This window comes from Chiroxiphia lanceolata, chromosome 1 (assembly GCF_009829145.1).
Source record: "Chiroxiphia lanceolata isolate bChiLan1 chromosome 1, bChiLan1.pri, whole genome shotgun sequence".
In the NCBI taxonomy this organism is placed as follows: domain Eukaryota; kingdom Metazoa; phylum Chordata; class Aves; order Passeriformes; family Pipridae; genus Chiroxiphia; species Chiroxiphia lanceolata.
In genome coordinates, this window is record NC_045637.1 from 31387448 (window position 1) to 31402954 (window position 15507).

Genomic DNA, 15507 nt, shown 5'->3' on the forward strand with positions numbered 1-15507 from the left:
ATCCTGTTGCAAACTACGTGCATCTCAGAAACTGACAAGAAATAATTCTCTAAAATCTAAATCCAGTTCTGTCAAGCTGTACATTGGTGACAGTTTCTTTCAGCTACAATAATAATCTAAGCAGTATCTACCTCTGTCTTATCCTCATCATTCAATCCGATTCTAGGCTGTTTACAAGTCTTATTTACACACTGTAGGAAGCAGCAGGAAGAGGGAGTACATTCATTATTACAGGCTTTCCCCTTTAAGTTCTTTTCTATAGCTCCATCATCCAGAGTATTACTTAAATTGGGAAAAGTCAGAAAAAGCATTCTTTGATCAGGGACAACTATTGTGTTTTCATAATGAAAAAACAGCATCAGGCTTCACATTTACAAATGAATGTGTTTCTGAGCATGAGTTTGGTAAAGTGTGAGAAAGATTCAGACATTTCTATCCCCACACACAGGAAGCTTTACAGCTATGAGACAACCACAGCGTTGGTCAAGATATTATCAAGTCACACCTTGCTGATTACCTGTGTAACTCTTAAGTTTGTCTTTCTCTTTACCTGAGGTGGTACTATAAATGTTTGTGTTTAAGGGCTTTGTTTGTGCCATGATTGCTCTGTTTTGTTGTTCATCATAAGGAACATACTATATTTTAGAATATCTAAAAGGAAGAAATTTACTTGTTTTGAACTACGTTCCATTTAATAACTGTCCAGGTACATTGCTTACTTTGAAAAGTTTTTGAAATATTCAATTAAGTACTATACAATCAAGTGATAACTTTATTGTGTCTTTGTAGAGCACATAAAATTAAAGAATATTTGATGCTTTTTACTTTTTATAGCAACATTAACATGCTTTTTACACTGTTTTCTACTTTGCTTCCTTTTATATTCACAGGGGGAGAATTAACCCATTAGCATAGCCAACTTAGCTCTTTTCCTGCCATAGTGCCTGGAAGTTTGCACATGGCACAGGTACTTCCAACTTGTTTACATAATGTAATTTACCAATGGATTGATATCACTAGAATTTTGTCCATGGCCATGTTTTTTCCATAATAAATATATCCATACATAGACTTATAAAGATTTGCAATAGTTATAAATTTAGAATATAATATTTCCCTGTACACCCAGAGTCTGTACTGTATCTGGTCTAAATTCCACATTTTTAAAACAGAGATATTTCCATGGAATCAAAAAATGACAGAATGGTTTGGGTTGGAATGGACCTTAAAGATCATCTAATTACAAATCCTCTGCCATGGGAGGGACACCTTCCACTAGATCAGGTTTCTCAGGGCCCCATCCAACCTGGCCTTGAACACTTCCAGGGATGGGACATCCACAGCTGGGCAACCTGTTCCAGTACTTCACCACTCTCACAGGAGAGAATTTCTTCCTAATATCTAATCTAAACCTACTCTCTCATCTCAAGACACTTTGTTTTCACTGGTATTATAAATTAGTGTTACATACTCTTCTCATACAGTGCAAAGCAAAAAATAAAATTGTATTTTCTAAACAGCTTTGCACATTTAACTACATACCTAAAATATTCACTTTGATTACACATATCATTTGTATCTAAGAGAAATCAATAGCAAATATTTCCTACTTCCACCTGGAAGCTTAAAAAATACCATTTTAAAAAATGTATCAAAAAAATGAGATGTGTGACAAACGAAAAAATCCTGAACAAAATCTCAAGTTCATATTAAAAAACTGACAAAGGAGGTACACAATGAGGTTATGCTTAGTACCATGTTTGAAATAGAGAAAGACTAGAACTCCTAAAATAAATCTTGTTGTTGTCCTAAAAGAAAAGCAACACAGGAAGAAAAGCTATTACAATCTGGGAGGGAAAAAAAAAAGTTTACTAATCCAAACTGCTGTAAGAGTACCAAATAAAATAAAAATGAATAAAAATTCAAAATGAATTTACTTAATTTATCTCTTCTATTTGCCACCTGTGAAGGGTAAAAGAAAGTAAAATAACTGGGATGTTGTCTTGGTTTTTTTAACAGCACTTATTCCATTACTGCATACTGCTAATTACATGCTCCAGGAATCATTCTGCAAGAAATATCATATAATATGGCAATCACGGCTTACAAAAGATGAGCAAAACAAAAAAAATCAATTACAACATACAGCAACATGTACCATAAAGTCTGTGTCTTTGCATGCATAGGATGAAGTACATCTTGAAAAATTATTTTATTTTTAGCTTATTAAGAAGAATAACAAATGTCGCCATGTTAAAAACAGAAGTTATCATAAATACAGTAGCCATATCTTGTTTTGACATTAAAGAATAGAAGTATCATATTGTACATACCTTATTTTCCACTCTTGATGGTCCTTCGTAGAAAGAAACAATCTCTGATGGTATCTCATTGATATATCCTGAATTCCAAGTGTAAATCACAAAAATAATATATACATAGAAGTAGATGAATATGTATGTTACTTATAGATGCATAAGTTAACTGGAAAATTTAAAATATATTTAAAGTTTAAATTAAAATTTTAAATGTAAGTATTGAAGCTCTTTGTACTTTAAATGAAGGGACCTATAAGAATGTTTTACTTCTGGGGGTTTTTTGACATTTTTTGTATTTTGAGTTTTCCAGACTTCAGGGTTGAAATGGGCAAACTGTTTGCTTATGTGGTGTATTATCTTTCTAAATTCATCACCCCACCAGGAGAGCTAGCAAAGCTATCTCCTATAGTTCTAGAATATGGTCCCAGGGTAAAAACATAAGACATGCCCAACAGTGATACACTACTTGTCAGTTCAGCTAGAATTTACATAACACACTGCTAGAGATAAAGAAAACTAACAAATGATATGGCATTTGGAGACCATACTCTCTAGTAATTCATAAGCATGATAAAATTGTTTCAGATGGAGAACAATTTGCCTGTTTATAATATTTCAATTACTTTTTTAGATTCCTGTGTTTTAGCTCTTCATTTTGAAATTTTCATTTCAGGAAACCACATTATAATTAAATGTAGAGGAAAGGATTGGTACCTTCATGCAAATGCAAGTCAAGACTTTTTTTTTTTTTTCAGAAGGCTTTTCTAAAAACACCCATTATCACATATTCACATTCTCAACACGGCTGAGAAGCTGCAAGACCTGGCTGACTATTAACTCTTGCTACCTTCAGGACGAGGAAGTGGCTGGTTGAAAAAAATGCTGCTTCTTGCAGCTGACAGCCACTTCCTCTTCCAGGGCTTGGATGGCTGCCTCTAAATTCCACTGCCACTAACTTCCATTTCAGCCATACTCCGCACTTCAATGCTTCACACTCGTTGATGCACTGTGTATTGACAGACCAGGTTTCCCATCTTCCAGTAAGGTATACTTATCCACATCTTTGTATATCTTTGTATACTTACCACAGGAAACAAGGCCAAGGTTTCACTGCACCATGTGAATGCCCTAATAAAAGCTGACATGCTCAGAGTGTAAATGAAGGATGAAGCAAGTGTCTCTCTTTCCACCTGCAGCCCAGGTACTCTGCTTTCTTATTGAAGAAAGACATACTAAAGGAGCTGAAGAGATGCTAGAGTTGTAACCTTACATTTATGATCAAACCTTTTACCTCTAAAAATATAAATGAGATATCATTAACTATACTGGTAGTATACACCTATACATCTACCAACTGCACAGAAGTCAAAATATGATAGTCAGAGTCATAGGAACTAATGTTAGCACCATTTTTACCTGGTTATTCTCTTTTATTGACTTGACCAGCAGTAATTAAAGTGAATTTGTCTATCAGAGACAACATAGGCACAAACGCTACTATATGAGGCAGATGAACAAAATCCATTATGAAATTAACTAACAAGGTCTAGTTAAAAGCAAGAATTCCCTAGCAAAATATTAATGTAGTTGTTCCAAAATAAATCAAAATGCATGATACATCTCATTTATGTTTCTTCCTTGCATGAACAGGAGTAATTCCTCAAAAATAAAATCCTTCCAAGAGAGTCAACTGCAACTCCAAGGGCATTCTGCGGCCATGCAATGCAGCGTTCGCATTAGAGGCAATTGAACTAGCACTTCATCAGCAGCTAGTATATTTACGTGCCATATTAAAAAATTGTACAGAAGCACTAGCTTCACTTCTAATAACAGAATAACTTCATTAGTAGCACACTGTGCATAGGCTTGCATTGCAAGTTGCAGATATGCTTTTAAAATCCCCTCTCAGCTCCTATTTTCAACGTGAATATCTTCCTCCCATTAGCTAATTGAGTGCCATACCTATGTAACATTATTCTGAGTAGCTATCTAATAAATGAATGACAGGCCTTCTGTCACAGTATCATTCATGTTCAGGTCTACTGTGTTCTTTCTATACCTTACTTGCTAATTATTTTGCTCTTTCTGACATAGGTAAGAGGTGAAATTGTAGACTTAGAGAACCTAAGGCTATGAAAAAAATTATGACCATCTATGCTGACCTCCTGAATAACGCAGACAAAAGAATTATATTATTCCAAATTAAATCTATAAAATCCTGCTAAAGCAACAATTTATTGTATTAAATAACTTCTAATTCCAATTTAAAAGACTTCAGGCTTTAAAGAGCATATCATATTCCTATACCATTTGTTCCACTGTTTAAGTACCCTAACTATAAAATTAAATCTTATCTAAATCTGCCTAACTTAACCTAACATGCATCAAACTGCTCAGCCTTCTACCAGATGCAAGAGCCTGCCACCAGAAATCTCCTCTAGGGTGCTGTAAGTTTTAATTAACTCTTTTCTTAAATTTCTTTTGTTAAATTAGCATTCTAGTTTATCTCAGTCATGGTGAGCTGAGGAAGATAATATTAATCCAATTTAGCAAATATTTGGAAGAATCAGTAAACCCAAGCTTACGGAGAAACTTATGGGCAAAACATATACATTGAAAACAGAAGGAGAAAGACAGAAGCAATCACAAAGCTGGGAAAATGATCTTACATTAGTTATCAAGTCTGCTTTCAAAAAAATATCATTGGACTGAACAATTTCATCATTGTATTCTTTCAAAAGATTCGATTGTTTGAAGTAAAACTCTATTTGAATCACTTAATAATTTCTACAGAACTGAAATATTTTTACTTGCAAATGAATTGAATATAATAAAAAAAATTAAAAATAATTCAAACTTTTGGTATTTACCATGAGTTAATATACTCATTCGTTCCTAATCTTTCAACAGTATTTCACCACTGCTTTCTTCCTAACTGTCATAATAAGCATGCCTACGTCAGTTAATATGTACTGAAATAAAAACAACTAAACAGAATAAAAATGTTTAAAATGGAGCCCCAAGGAACAGCTGAGGAAAAGGGCAAGGTTTCTTACTTTTACTAGAAGTTTAGACTGACCTACAGGTTAAAGGTTCTATAACACGCTAACAACATGGTTTCCTTTAGGGTATAGTTTTTGGAAACTTACCAAGACAAATTTTAGCTCCTTGTACAATTCTAACCCTGCTTGCTATACAAACTTCTTTGCTTCATTCAACTCCTTCCATAAACTCATGACTGCCACAAAGACTGGAAGAAGTTAAATTATTTTTCTAACTCACAGTGAAAATATAATATTTACCATTTTCTACAGCTCCATTCTTTTCATTATGTGAACAGGATTTTGTCTCCTTTGTAAAACACCAACATAGTTTAAAATATATAATGAATAATTATTATATCAATATTTTAAAAATCAAGGTTCAATGCCACATGTGTTTCATAAATTTCCTACAAGTTAGCTAAAACAGTATCATGTTTGACCAAGCCAGATTTTCACATGAAATTGATAATTATACAGAGTTATGCTTGAAGATTATATCACTGAAAAAATGATAAGGCTGAAACCTTATAATGATCAACAGAAAGAAACGTATTCAAAAAAGTACAGAAACAGGAAATTATTTTCCGGAACAAGAAGAAAAATGCTATCAGGATGAAAATATAAAAGAAAAGTGACCTAACCAATTGTAACCAAAGTAAAACTGAAACACTCTGTTCAGAGAGAGGACTTTTTCTGAAGTGTTACATTAGTCAAAATAAAGTAGGCAATTTGAGAGAAGTCTGAATGAACAGAAAGCTGGAATTTTAACAAGAAAACTCAGATGTTGACCAGATCTTATTCCTAGGGACTCTGAACCAAATGTAAGTCTCAAAATTATTTTTTTTGTTCCAAACGAGAATGGTTAATTGCATACTTAGGAATTAAAACAGCTGTACTGCAAGAGACAAGAACCACTAAGTAAAAATATAAGAGAGACAGGACCTCAAATGCAATTTCTCTGCTGGTCTTTCCTGTCTAATATCACTCTTAAAAGAATAATATTGGATGCCTATATAAGACTAAAACCCACTGAAAAAAATTGTTCCTTTGTAGTAAGTACCTCGTTCATCCTATGACTAATAATGCAAATACTTTGCTTTCTATGAAAAAAAAAAAAACAAAAACAAACCAAAACCAAAAAAACATCAGAGGAAAAGTTAGTGCTATCTCTTTTTCTCCATACTTTTGTATGGAAAAAAAGAGGTACATGTGATGTTATCTGTTTATTCATTCATCTTGCTTTACTTAGCTTTAAATGAGCATATTCTACAGGATTTAAGTAGCAGAAGCGTGGTGACCTATATGGAAGCAGGTCATGTACTGCTATGTGCCAGTCAAAACTGGCTCCAGCCTGTCCTAAACAAAAACAAAACAAAACAACAAAACAAACAAACAAACAAAAAAACCACAAAAAACCAAACCCCAAACAAACAAAAAGAAAAGGTGGAGAAAACTTCAGTCTACCAGGGGAGCACATGGCATCCCTGCTCAGACATATTTAAGACAATAGCAGCAGGTGTGGGGAGCTGGAAACATGCTTGGTGGGGGTGAGACACACACCTCCCATTTCTGCCTTATCTCCAAAAGAAGATCCCTGCTCAGCCAAGCTGGCCTTCTGCCTTGTCTGCTTGACTTCTGACTTTTTAGAATTGCCTGTTCCTTTGCCTTTAGGAGGTGATGCTTAAAAAGTGACCAGCACTGACGGACCCCAGCACCTTCAAAAGCATTTTCCCAAGGGATCTGACTCATTAGTTTCCTGAGCAGCCTGAAGTCTGCTCTCCTCGTGTCTAGGGTTGAAGCTTTGCTGGTACATTTCCTCCAGTCAACAGATTTTAAACTTGACTTCTTTGTGGTCATTGTGGCCAAGACAGCCATCAATCTCCACTTCACTCACCAGACCATGTGTTAACAAGTAACAAATCAAGGAATGCCTCCTTCCTATTCAGCTCTCTTAGTACCTTTACCACATAGTTGTCATCCAGGTATTTTAGGAATTGTCTGCACCTGTTTGAACCAGGGCAGGAAGGGACTATTTGCTTATGAAAGTGTATGTCTTATTGGTTGTAATTTTCTTCTTGACAATCAAAGGAGTAACCAGAGATTCATGTTTGATGAAAATAAATTACCTCACGTAAAATTCCCCAACTCTAGATTGTCTCATCACTATATTACCTTAAATTTTAATACAGTGACTTAGTTCTACTCAATTTGAGAGCAACTGAGTTCACAAAGATATTACAGCTATTGTGGTACTCAGTAAATGGGGAGGACCAGGGGACAGAAGAGCAGGGATAATTTCTATTAATTCCCTGACTGATAGAAGAACAAGGAGACTTTAGATGTTATTCACTTTGACAATAGCCAGCAGGCCATTCAACACATGCATTCTTTGGAATAAGTCAGAGCATATGATGCCTTTTGCCCAGCCAACAGAAGCAAAAGTAAACTAAGTTTCAAAAGGACATGAGAAAGATGTAAACAACTGCAGTAGGATTCAAAGTATATCAAGTGAATATATAAGGATATAAGGGGTACTGTTTTAGAAAGTCCTAGGGAGATCTAAGGGTATTACTAAAATATGCCAAAGAAACAGGGAGGTTAGCAAAAAGCTTGATGTAGGGGAATATACAATACCCTCCCGAAAAAAACCCAACCAAAAATCAAAGAAAACATTAATTTTCACTGAACAAAGTATTACACTACTCTAACAATAGAGAATTAACATGGAAAATGAGAGGTATGGGTTATCTTCTCACTGTGAAGATGGATGCTTTAATTTCATGGTGCTCTGGCCACCAAGGATGGGTAGAAAATGGGGTACCATTCACCATTCCTGCAGCTGCTGCCATAGGTAGTCAGGAATGTAAGACACCTGGGACCGAGTATGACACCATGAGAAGTTTGTTTTCCTGTCCTTGTTCCCAAGAATATTTACTTAACTCCACAAGATCCACTCTTACAATCTCTCAGATTTCACTGTAAAATGACAGAAAGTTATTTTGATGACAATCATGGCAGCTTCCTTCATCACTCAATTGCTAATTATTTTTTTATAACAATTTTGATACTATTTCTCATTCGGTTTTTGCTATTGGCAAGATGCTCCTTGTAAGACTATGCTACATTCTTAACTTTTACTGGGGGGGAAAAAAAGTATTTTACCAATAGAATATTTTAACAAACTAATTAGTATGAACTTGAAAGCTATTAACTTATTGAAAAAGCTATTAGCATATTTTCATTATGCTATCTTGCAAATTAAATATCTATGAGACTCCAGAATCAGGTCTTTATTCTGAGAGGAAATGTCTCTGCTAAGGAGATTAAATTTTTTTTAATTAAAAAAATAAGGTAACTTGACAAATGTGTATATGTTTCCCTCACACATATTTGTAAGTGGTGTTCATTGTACAGCAAATGTTCAAAGACATCAGACTTTGACATATTCTAAAACTTAGTACTTCAGCTCCCCAAGTGACAGATCCTCGCTTTTTGTCTGGCATATTTCTATGCTCATCCCAGATTGCATTTCCCATTTTTGTTAAACCAGGGAGAGAATTACACATATGGACATCAAGAAAAATATTGCATTCACTCAAAAAATGAAGTACAGAGGAAATGCTTTGTCCCTATTAAAAGTGAGGAAATGTTTTGCTTAAAACTGAAAGCTCATCACAATTTAAAACAAAGGTTTAAGATAGGGCATACGGGATGAACTACCTCAACACTGTGCTTTCATGAATCCTGCAGAAATTCTCCCACCTTTAGACAAGTTGTGAATCTCTGCAAATTATGTTTTGCATATATTCAGCAGGAAGTTCATTCCAAAAGCAAAAGTCTCTTCAAAAAAATATCCCTACTGAGTATTCTCCAAACTGGAGATGAAGGAGGTAAGCCAGCCCTTTGTAGTTGCCTCTGTTCCAGTCTGTTACAATGCCAAAGACAAGAATAGACAGCAAGGGAACATTTCCTTCTGCGCCTTTTGTTCCTTCACTAATTGAGCACTGAGAGTTCACAGATGAGAGAAGCACAAAAGAGGCAAGAAAGACCAAAGACAATTACGTAGATTAGACAGACAACTGCTACTGGAACAATGATACAAAAGGTCAGAGGGAAAAAAAACAGCAGTAGGGGGAGAAACTAAGATGAGACAGTTTTAGACCTGTATTTGCTCGTGAAGGACAATACGCAAAGTCAGGACACAAAGTAAGGTGAGGCTATGGGTTAAGCAAAATGAGAAAAGATGTCAGAGAAAGAAAAACTGTGTTAAACAGATGATATCAGCTGAGTGGGGGTAGAGTACAGTTCTGTACCAATATGACACATCCTGCTCAGAAACCAGAACTCAATCTGAGTTTGCAAACTCTACAGTTTTCAGTGGTCGGCAAAGAATATGCTTTAACAGCCTCTAGAGTAGGCCCTTGTACAGATGATTATCGTTAGTGCTCTCTCAAATTAAGTACCAGATGTTTGTATTATCACAATGACCTATGTGAAGATCAATATAATTCCACATCATGGATTTTTTTTTAGTTGGCTTCACTTTAAAACTTAGCAGTTTATATTGATAAAACTACAATTTTTCTGAGTGATCGTTTTCTAACTGGATAATATTATTTCCCGAATTACTTTTATCCCTTCCTTCATATCATAAATCACTGCTAGAGAAGCAGTGGTATTCTATCTAAAACTGACATACAGTTGAGGTGGCACCACCAGTAAGAGGGTAAATATTGTTTAAAGATCTTTTTAGTGCTTTGCAGAAAATATCACCATCACTGTCCCAAACCAATAAATAATCCTGTTGTTGGATAAAACATATACTGAATTTGTCCTTTCACAGACAAATAAAATCTTGCTGAATAAACGTAAGATACCAAGATCCCACTGATCATACATAATGAGGTGAAAAAACTAATCTATTAAATTCCCTTACCAAATACAAAGTCATTTAAGAAAAATATCCTTCACAGTAAGTCAATTTAAAAAAAAAAATCCATATTGTAAAAGCAATCTTTCTATTTATCATGTTTTCCTCATCTAGATAATCAGAAAGATAAGAGGAAGATGCGTTTTGATGAATGTGGCCCCAATTTTTTCTATTCAATTTTTTCTATATTTTTCATCATTGGGAGGTTCATAAAATAGTATACCTTCTTCCTTAGTTGCATGTAACACTAAAATGAAGTTTACAGAAGAGTCTAGAATTTAATGTTGATCTTTTTATTATCATCAAATATAATGTAGTCACACCGTACTGTTCCTGCTCTTGTGAAAACCCACACAAAATGGGAGACACTTCCTACAGTGCTGTGAAGATCTAAAGGGACAAAGGATGCCAAGAATTTAAACTGGAAATTTTAAAATGAGGAGAATACTTACCAAAGGATGGTCTCCCCAAAATGAATGAGAGACACAAATAAGAAAAACTGTGTAGCTTCCTTATCTTGACCTATTGTTCTGAAGAAGAATCTTAGGTCTCATTTCAGAAAAATGTTGACTGCAAAGCACAGAAAGCATATTTGTTGCATTAATAGGTGCCATTTTACACAGTTATTTTTCAGATTAAAACTGCATTTTACAGTGATGCAAAGAACTGCAAAGCTGAAAAGAGGGATTATAAAACAGAAAGGGTGCTCTTCAGTTTAGGAAATATTTCTATTGCTCTCCAAAGACATTTATTTCATCCACCATATAGCATGTGTCAAGAGTTATGCTGATCTTTCACTGGGAGCTAAGTACCCCGATAGTTTTTACATTACCATGCACCACAATAGCAATCCTTGACATTGGTTATAAGTGTCAGATGGAGCCTTCATTAATTGTCATCATCTTTAAGACATAAAAGAAACCTTCTCTTCTTGAATGTTATTACACAAAAAGTGTACATGTTATCTATATACAGCAAGTGCAAAAATGTTTTGTATTGTAATAATAATCATTTAGAATATATGGGATAGAAAGTGTACTATTGTTAAACTGTCAGTCAAAACCCCTGTTAGACAAGGATAGAGCATCACATCCATCTATAACAGCCTTTTCTGTCAGTCAAATGTGTTGTTCTATACAAATCTAGCACCAATTTGATTTTTAAATTGGTAGAGGCTCTAAAACATTATTCTGATGTGATACCAATGTGATCTAAGTTGCTGTTGATATCGGAATACAACACAGGTTTCCTCTCAAATCTAGTTCTGCTTCTGCTTTTAGACATCTGCATAATGTAGATGATTTTGCATATATAAGTACGTGAACAGTCAATTTAAATTTTTCTTTCATTATGTTCCAAAGAACATAATGTTTGTTGATCATCTCTAATTTGAAATAAAACATAATTTGCAAAGTCTGTATAAGGGTGATGAAATTATTATTAACATGGACCCTACAAAACCCAACAAATACTCCTGTTTATCAATCCCTTACCTTCATTCAGAACTAGATCAGTCCCTTTATCTCAGCTATGAGCAACTGCAGCTTATGAAAACTGAGTTAAAGAGCACTGAATTCCCCCAGCATTTGTCTGTGACATTAGCCATAGGATGAACTGAATGGGACATGCTATTCACTCATAAATCAATGCAGTTGAACTCCGTCTCTTGTCCCATTGAAAAACTGAACACAAATAAAAAGTACAGTTGAAATTTAAATTTTATTGTAAAAAAATACAAAATAAAAAAATAAGACAAGCTCTGGCTCTTCTTAACCTATTCCCATGCACATCTGACACCTGCAATTTTTGTACTAACTTACTAATTTTTGTGTCTGAGTTCAACACAAGCTTGAGAAAACAAATCAATCCCTGCACAGACTACTAATAAATTTAATCATCCTTTTTCTTCTGTCTTTGAAGTGTGCAAGTAGGGGTAAAAAAAAGTACAGATTACCAAAAGCAGTGTTAGGTTTATCTCATATTTTTAATTTCTGGTTTTAATTTCATATAGGAATCATTAATCTAGAATGATTTGTTAGCATCCTTATAATTATTTGGGCATATGTAATGAACCAGACCTTTTCCATGGGCATAATCAGTGACTTTCAATACAGTTGGCATACACAACAACTTTATGGAATTTAGAACCTAACGACAAGGTTCTAAAATCCTAAAGAGTTCTGGGGGCATGTTCAAACAAATTGCTATTGAGATGATATCACCAATCTCTTTTCCACTTGTGACAGGTTCAAACAAATTTCTACTGAGATGGTATCAGAAATCTGTTTTCCACTTGCACTGTTTCAGTAACACCCACAATCAAAAATCAAGGGTGCCAATGCCTAAACCAACCCTGTTCTCAAAACACTAAAACTAACAACTGTTAGTGAAGGACTATGAAACGGAGAGGCTAAAACACAAGCTCAAGTTTTAGTTTACCAGCCCAGCTAACTTTCTATATTACCAAGGTAAAACAGTTGGCTACAGTAACTCTCAGTATATTAGACTTAGAACTAAATTCTGTACAGAACTACTCAAGACTACTTTTCAAAATCAAACTCAAAAAAAAAAAATCCCAATACCTTACTTTTGTTTTTAGCTTCAACACCTTAACTTCCCAGTAAACCACCTAATATTTCCATGACTCATTTAAAATTTAACACAAAAAATCTCTTATAAGGTATAGCTATTTAATTCATTTCAGAACTATGAATGATTAATACAAAAGCAATTTCTAAGGCAATCAAGTTTATGCATAAAAATTAAAAATATTTAATTAATGCAGTTAATATTTATTGCAGTATCTACTTACATAGTATTTCAAGGGAGACAAAAAATAGACAGCTTGCATACTGGTACTGTGTACTGTCTTTCCATTCTATAAAAACTGTCATTTACTCAGCATAGCGCTCTGTATGTATTCAATTGTTTAGTCTTAAAACATTTCATGTGGTCAGTCATGTTATGCTGCTTCTGTTCATGTGCTTTTTAATTCAAGATAGGGATAAAAACTGGTCAATCTCAATTACCATCTGAAACATCTGAACTGGCATTTCAAAGCTCTTTGACAATGAAAGAGTCTCAACAAGGTAACTACACAATTTACACAATCATGGAATGGTTGAGGTTGGAACAGAGCTTTGGAGGTTGTCTCATCCAACCTCTCACCCAAAGCAGGCTGTTAAGAGCTGTGTCCAGTTGAGTTTTAACTATCTCCACGGATGGAGGCTCCATAACCCACCTGGGCAATTTAGGATTAGTTAATCCTGGGCTCCAGGATTAGATCACCCTTAAAATATGGGGAATAGGATTAATTACTCACACTCAATCAACCATTATACTGTCAAAAATAATATAAGCATAGTTATTTTGGAAAAAGAAGAAAAAAATCCAACTAAATCCTTTTGACAAATTTGCTTATTCTGCTTAGAAAATTGGTCTATAGATAATAGCAAAACATAGATTATTTTTTTCCCAGCAGAAGCTTCCTTCATGAGAATGCAGATGCTTGACACTACGTAAAAAATACAGAGGACACAACTCCTGTCTCTGGGAGTTTAGAGTGTGCTATCAAAGCAAAATTTAGGGCAAAGAATCTCAAGTACATAGAAACACATTTAAAAATTTGGAAATATTTGGAGTTTGTCAGGGTTACAAAACAGAACTATTCCTTTCTTTTTATGGATAAGCATACATATAAAAACTGAAATGAGCTAAGGTTTGTTTTCATTTTTAGCTTTTTTTAACAATATAGCCTAAATATAACACTATTAAGATTAACTATTCTTTTAAAAAATATACTGGAGAACTAATCACAAATTACTAAAAAACTCAAGGAAATTAATGTTTGAAATTTCCATGAGAAAGAAAATTGATTAAACTATACAATATATTTTACACATTGGAGTCAAATGTAAGAAAGTATATTTACAAAACAGTTCACAAGATTTTTCCAAGTATTCTAAATTACAGAGCTAAAGACATTACCATCACAGTCTCAGTGGAATGAAGGGGAACATAATTACCAAAGACAAGGCTGAGTACTTAACACCTTTTTGCCTCAGTTTTCAACAAGACAGGTCATCCTCAGGACAACTGGCCTCCTGAGCTGGTAGACAAGGATGGGGAGCCAAACAACCCCCCTGTAATCCAGGAGGAAGTTAGTGACCTGCTGAGCCACTTGGATCTTCACAAGTCTATGGAACCAGATGGGATCCATCCCAGGGTGATGAGGGAGCTCATCAAGCCGCTCTCCGTCATTTATCAACAGTCCTGGATTACCACTGAAAGTCCCACATGACTGGAAGTTGGCCAGTGTGACAGCCATCCACAAGAAGGGCTGGAAGGAAGACCTGGGAAACTACAGGCTGGTCAGCCTGACCTCAGTGCCTGGCAAGGTTATGGAACAGATCATCTTCAGTGCTATCACACGGTACCTATAGGACAGAGAGGGGATCAGAGCCAGCCAGTATGGATTTAAGAGGGGCAGGTCCTGTCTGACCAACCTGATCTCCTTTTATGACCAGGTGACCTGTCTGGTGGATGAGGGGAAGGCTGTGGATGTAGTTTACCTGGACTTCAGCAAAGCCTTTGATACCATCTCCCATGCCATACTTCTGGAAAAGCTGGAAGCCCACAGCTTGGACAGGGGCACTCTCTGCTGGGTTAAGAACTGGCTGGAGGGCCAGGTCCAGAGTGGTGGTGAATGGTTCTGCATCCAGTTGGTGGCCAGTCACTAGTGGTGTCCCCCAGGGATCAGTGTTGGGCCCAGTCCTGTTTAATATCTTCAATGATGAACTGGATGAGGGGATTGAGTCCACCATTAGCAAATTTGCAGATGACACCAAGTGTGGGGGGAGTGTCAATCTGCTGGAGGGTAGGAGGGCTCTGCAGAGGGACCTAGACAAGATGGATAGATGGGCTGAATCCAATGGTACGATGCTTAACAAGACCAAGTGCCACTTTGGCCACAAAAACCCCAACTACAGGCTGGGGACAGAGTGTCTGGAGAGCGACCAGGCAGAAAGGGACCTGGGGGTTCTGATTGACATGAAGCTGAACAGGAGTCAGCAGAGTGCCGAGGTGGCCAAGAAGGCCAATGGCATCCTGGGCTGTATCAGGAACAGTGTGGCCAGCAGGACCAGGGAAGTGATTCTGCCCCTGTACTTGGCACTAATTAGGCCACACCTTGAGTACTGTGTCCAGTTCTGGGCCT

The 15507-nt window shown here is 35.7% G+C and overlaps 1 long non-coding RNA gene across 1 annotated transcript; it reads right to left on the reverse strand.

The window, feature by feature from the left end:
* Positions 1-10680: 10680 nt before the first annotated feature.
* Positions 10681-14982, reverse strand: LOC116793883. Its single transcript, XR_004359625.1, has 3 exons — positions 13461-14982; positions 11786-11974; positions 10681-10862 (listed from the first exon to the last, which is right to left on the reverse strand). It is a non-coding gene; the product is annotated as an uncharacterized LOC116793883 (long non-coding RNA).
* Positions 14983-15507: the final 525 nt, after the last annotated feature.